The sequence below is a fragment of the Apodemus sylvaticus genome, chromosome 17 (assembly GCF_947179515.1).
Source record: "Apodemus sylvaticus chromosome 17, mApoSyl1.1, whole genome shotgun sequence".
Lineage (NCBI taxonomy): Eukaryota > Metazoa > Chordata > Mammalia > Rodentia > Muridae > Apodemus > Apodemus sylvaticus.
The window spans coordinates 52,810,669-52,816,845 of record NC_067488.1 but is presented as its reverse complement, the minus strand read 5'-3'; positions in this window follow the sequence as shown (position 1 = coordinate 52,816,845).

Below are 6,177 nucleotides of genomic sequence, written 5' to 3'. Positions count from 1 at the left end.
ACAGACAGACACATAAGAAGTTCTAAAAGGGGGAGCCGGTGTTTAAGACTCCAAATGGAAGGCTACTGAGTGAACTCAGAAGTACTTACTAGGGTGTGAGTGACGAGAGCTATGAGGGAGGAAGACAGCACAGCCATCATTCACAGGACTCAGACACACGACTCGCATCCTCAGATCAAAAGCATCTTTTTATTTAAAGATCTATTTATTTATTATATCTAAGTACACTGTAGCTGACTTCAGACACACCAGAAGAGGGCATCAGATCTCATTACAGATGGTTGCGAGGTACCATGTGGTTGCTGGGAATTGAACTCAGGACCTCTGGAAGAGCAGTCAGTGCTCTCAACCACTGAGCCACCTCTTCAGCCCCCAAAGCATCCTTTTTAATCTGATCTTGGTGGCACAGCCTATAAATCCTAGATGTCAGAAACAGACAAATAAGTATCTTTCTACACTTCAGATTTTATTAAATAACAATAAATTGCACAGCTACACCAGTAGCAATTTACCCACTAGTCCCAAGTTCCCTCCACAGCTGGCCATTGGCAGAGTCTCAGCTAGTGATGCTGGCAGAGCACGTGGTACACATTACATGGTAATGCACATGTGTGACAGAATGACAACAAAAGGGTTAAAGACGCCCTCCTGGCAGGAGAACTGCCACTGATGCAGCGTCCAGAAGCAGGCAGGTAAGATGTGATGACCTGGATGCGGCTGTGCTCAGAGCTGCTGTGGGGTCAGTATCCAGCTGGGCTGCAGAAGTTCAGGACCACTGAGATGAGGTGAAGGACTAGGTCAGGACAAACGGATGGATGACAGACGGGTGACAGATGAGTAAAGGAGTGACGGATGGATGATGAATTGATGAAGAATGGATGATGAGCAAATGGTGAATGGATGATAGATGGATCAAAAGATGGATGGACAGATAACTAATAGATGATGATAGATGGACAGATGGATGGACAGACGGATGGATGGATGGACAGATAACTAATAGATGATGATAGATGGACAGACGGATGGATGGATGAACAGACAGATGGATGGATGGACAGACGGATGGATGGATGGACAGATGACTAATAGATGATGATAGATGGACAGACGGACGGACAGACGGATGAATGGACAGACAGATGGGTGGATGGACAGGCAGATGGGTAGATGGACAGATGGATGGATGGATGGACAGACGGATGGATGGATGGATGGATGGATGGATGGATGGATGGACGGATGAATGGACAGACGGATGGATGGATAGATAGATGGATGCACAGGTGATGGAAAGATGCAGGGATGGCAGTTGTAGCTGGATTATCAGCAGATCTTGCCATGCTTAACTGAAGCCCCTGGGACAGTTGGGAGTTCCCTGCCTATCAGTCCCTTCACACAGGTGGTGAGTTGACAGTTTGGCAGGGAAATCACTAGTGCAGTGTTCAGTGTCTTCATTAAGGAAGGCTGGGGATGAACACAGTTGGTAGGGTTTATCTAGCATGCGTGGGTTTGATGCCAGCACATAAACCAGGTGTGGGGGTTCATACCTGTAATCCTTGTATTCTGGAGGGGGAAGCTGAAGGGTCAAAACTTCAAGGCCGTCCTCCACTATATAGTGAGGTGCAGACTAGCCTGAGACCCTGTCTTAAACACACACACACACCAAATAACAACAACAAAAACTCTAGGGAAATTGGAATAAATTGTGCCCTTTGGGTAATACCAATGTTCTCAGATTACAAATGTACACACACCAACTCTTTTCAGAGCTGGGGCTTGGATGCAGAGCTTGTTTATGCCAAGAAAATACTGTGTCCCTTGGCCACACCCCAACTGCCTCATTGAGAATGACTGCAGAGTGGGGTACCCGGGTAAGCAAAGATGTGCGCAGGGCCTTTGTGCTACAGGAGGGAGGCCCCTCTGCTCTGCAATTAGGGAGGAAGACACAAGCACATCCTGCACTCCACCAGTGTCTGGTCTGTGTGGAATGGAAATGTTAACAAACAAAGGACGCTGGGCTGGAGAGATGGCTCAGCAGTTAAGAGCACTGACTGCTCTAGCAGAGAGGTCCTGAGTTCAATTCCCAACAACCACATGGTGGCTCACGACCATCTGTAATGGGGTCTGATGCACACTCTTATGGTATGTCTGAAGACAGCTACAGTGTACTCATATAAATAAAAATAAATAATATTTAAAAAACAAAAACAAAAAAACAAAGGACGCCCAAGTTCAGTGGCACTGGTGCCCAAGCACCTGGGCTTCCCCTTCCATATGGCTTCCATTTCCTGCCTCAGAAGAGCTGTAAGGGAGCTTTTGCAGACAGACAGGAAACACTGAAGGCCCTGGCTGGGGACTGTGAAAATTCACAGGAAGGGTCAAATTTGAGGTGACACAGCTCTGGTGTGGTTAATCTTTCTGCTTTCAGATCAGGTGGTGATCTATCGGTCCACTCAACCAGGCAGGTGTTATGTCAGACCCCGCCCCACTTGGTTTCTTCTGAGTTAGGCAACAAATCTATTTTCATGCCCACATTCAAAATCAAGGCCACAGTGTCACTACAGTGTGTTCTAATATGTCTAGCAGTTGCTCGGCTGGCTTGGTATTTCAGGGAAATCAGGTTCAGAGCAGTAATTTCTGGCTATGATAATGAGCTGCTGAGATTGCTTTCAGGGCCCTGACTCAATATAGGGAGGTCACATTCCAGTCCATGGTGATGGATGGGTCTGGGCCTGCTATTATCTTCAAGAGACGAGGCTTACTACTTTAATTGACCAGCCCATCTCCACCTCGACAAACACAGGAAGGCTTCCTCCATTAGGGACTGCTGGATCGAAGCAGGGCGGGGGGAAAAGAGGCTGTAATTTTCTCAGTGGGTCAAATTCATCGAATGTATTTTCTTTTCAAAAACGATTGCTATTTATTTCTCAGCACGGCGATGGAGGGTCTCCCTCTGCCCGCTCATTCTTTCTTCTTAAAAGCTAACTAATGATTTGGCGGGGGAATCCTGCAATTTACGTGTCAGGGAAAGTGCCACGCTTGAAGCCACACTCTGGAACAGAGACAAGCTGCCAGTAATTACCAGGAGCCCCACTCCTCTCCACTGAGCACAGCCTCCACACGGGAAAGCCATGTTTGAGACAGCTTCCCATAGTTCCTCAAACCAAAATCTGCCCTGGAGATGTAACAACATGCCAACCTTTACCTCAAAATCGGACATTCAACATCAGAATGGGAGAAGCCCTCTCGGCTCTCATATCTCCTACCGCCCAGCCCAGTCCAACCCTGGTTCTGTCTCCTGTCCATATTTGGGTTGCACCAATCAGCAGTGGGGACTTCTGGGCTCCCACTGGATGCCTCCTGCCCACCCCACAATTGTTTCCTGTTATAAACCTACCTACCCCTCCCCCATTTCCCTGGACTGGTAGGTAAAGAGAATCTACACTAGCTGATAAAAGGCTTTTGCTTCCACTGCTGGGACTCAAATGCAAGGCCTCTGAAAAGCCAGGAAAAGAGGGGCTGTTTCGCTCTTTTTTTTTTTTTTTTTTTTTTTGAGACAGGGTTTCACTATGCAGACCTTTAACTCATAGAGATCCCCCTGCCTGCCTCTCTATACTTATGCCTTCTGTGTGCTAGGATCAAAGGCATATACCACTACAGTTGGCTGGGAAAGGAGGCTTGCTAACAGGACCCCCCACAAACAAGGCTTGGAACTAGGCATAGGGGAATCAGGTCCAGCCTGGTCTTCATGGTGAGATTCTTTCTCAAATACAAAACACAAAACAATACTTGGTGGTGGCCAGTTGAATCCTTTCAGGGGGTCCGAGAGAGATGGAAACTTTGGGGATATTTCCCAGATGTTACTGGTTTCAGGGTGCTACCCTGAGGCAAGTCACTGGAATTTGTGACCCAATAGAGGAAAGCCTCTGCTCGAACCCTCCCACACTTGCATTTAGGGGAGGCTGAACCCTTTGCCTGCTTGCCAGGGCCTTGGTGTCAACTGGCAACTAGCACTGGGGTTACAGGGACTTGGGGATCTGGCAGCCATTTCCTTGAAAACAGGAGCATCTATCAGCATGCATCAAGGAAAGAAATGCCTGCATTTGGTGCCAACAGAAAGGTGAGCTTACAAGAGAAACTGGGTTGGGGCATTTATATCTGTCACACAGAGACTGGCAGTCGTCCAGGCCCCACGGAGCTCTGTGGCACAATTGACAATGGTATAAACCCTACCTTTTTTTTTCCCGGTAATTGTGATGTCAGCATTGAAAGACTGGGATCAATCAGGAACCCTGTGGCCCAGTGACCACTGCAATGGCACAGGACCGTGCCCAGGAGACCAGAGCCTCAAAGGGCTTTCCATGGAGATCAGAAATGGGGTAAGCTCAGGACAGAAAGCTGAGAGTGACAACTGGCTGGCAGCTCCTGAGTGGCCTGGGTCCAGAAGCTGGGGGATGGGCAGCAACACCACAGGCTTCCCTCAGCATCAAGATAAGGTTCAGGACAAACAGCCTTGCTCAGGACGCACTTGCACAGATGACTGAGCCAGCAAGGAATCTGGTGTCCTTGTACAACAGGCAAGCTGGCTGCCAGACTGATCCCTTACAGTGTGGAGCAGAGGTTAATTAAGCACATGTCAAGCTCTGTCCCTGCCCACATCTCTCTGCATGCTGGGGAGAAACGAAGCATTAAAGCCGCAGAGAATCTGGGCCATGGCCGACGCAGAAGCTGCCTGCCGTCCTCAGATTTCTCCCCAAGCTCCCTAAAGCCCTTTGAGACTCCCAGGCAGCAGGCTCTGGTCTGTCCCCTGGAAAGGGACAGAATTCACCTCTCTACCTGGCCTTCTGGCTTCCACCTTGCCCCACCTCCTTCACCCAATAGCAGCCTTCAGGGAAGCCGGAAAAATCAAACAGGTCGGCTGCACAGGAGACGCCAGGCTGCGTTCACTAATGAGCAGGAGGTGGCTCCGGGGGCAGCCCGGTCTTGATTAAAACCAGACTTTCACACGTGCCTTCCCTGGCTTCTCAAAGGTCATGGGGTCTGCAAATCTGTAAGTCTCTGCAGCTCCCAACTCGCATTCTGAACACACCAGATCCTGAGTGCAGCCCAAGCATCAATGAGAAAGTGCAAACTGACTTTTCCAACCACTGAAAGGAATAAGTTTATTCTCAGCAAACATCAGTTTCCATTGAAGGTGGTAGGGAAGGAAAGTCCTCAGGTCTGGGAACCTGAGAGAGGGGGGGGGGGGGGGAAGAAAGGGAGGTGGGGAGCAAGTGAGTGTGTGTGGAGGACAAGAGCTGGTCTGCAGGAGACCATGGGGGTGGAGGGAAGCAGCAGACACCATGAAGCTGAGGTCCCATGAAGTTTTCAAAGACTTCAGAGGAAGCTTAACTCTAAAATACATATATTATTTTAGTTTGTTCTGTTGAGACAGGATTTCTGTGTGTAGCCCTGGCTATCCTAGAACTGGCTCTGTAGACCAGGCTGGCTCCGCCTCCTGAGCATCACCACCACTGCCCAGCTTATGTTAGTTTTTTAAAGCTAAAGACATCCGCGCACTGGCTGCCTGGGCGGAGACCCTGGGTTCACTTCCCAGCATCCACAGGGTGGCCCGCAACCACAGGGTGGCCCGCAACCATTTTTAATTCCAATTCTGGGGGATCCAACACCCTCTTTCTGACCTCCACAGGGCCAAGGTACCCATGCAGTATGCATGTATACACGAAGGCAAAAATACCCATATACATAAAATAAATAAATCTTATAACAGAAAACTATCCCCCAAGTATCACTTAGAGAGACCTCCATCAGAGTAGACAGACTCCCATGACCCACTGCTGGAACTCAGGACACTGTTAGCCAAGGCTGTCTCCACCTCCCAGCCTTCAGGCGGTGGAGGAGTGACTACTCAGGAGCTACTAGGGATGGGCCTCAGTGGCTGAGCCCTCGCCCTTCAGGCACAGAGCTCTGGGTTCCATCCCCAGCATTGTGTAAATCCAACACGGTGGTACATGTCTGTAATGCCAGCACTTGGGAGGGAAGGCAGGAGGACTGGATCAAGGCCATCCTTGGCTACATAGTAAAACTCACAAAAACTGTCTATCCTCAACACATCCAGACTGAACATTATCCTGAAACAATTTAGTACAACTATTTTAGTATGTGTTTTGAGAT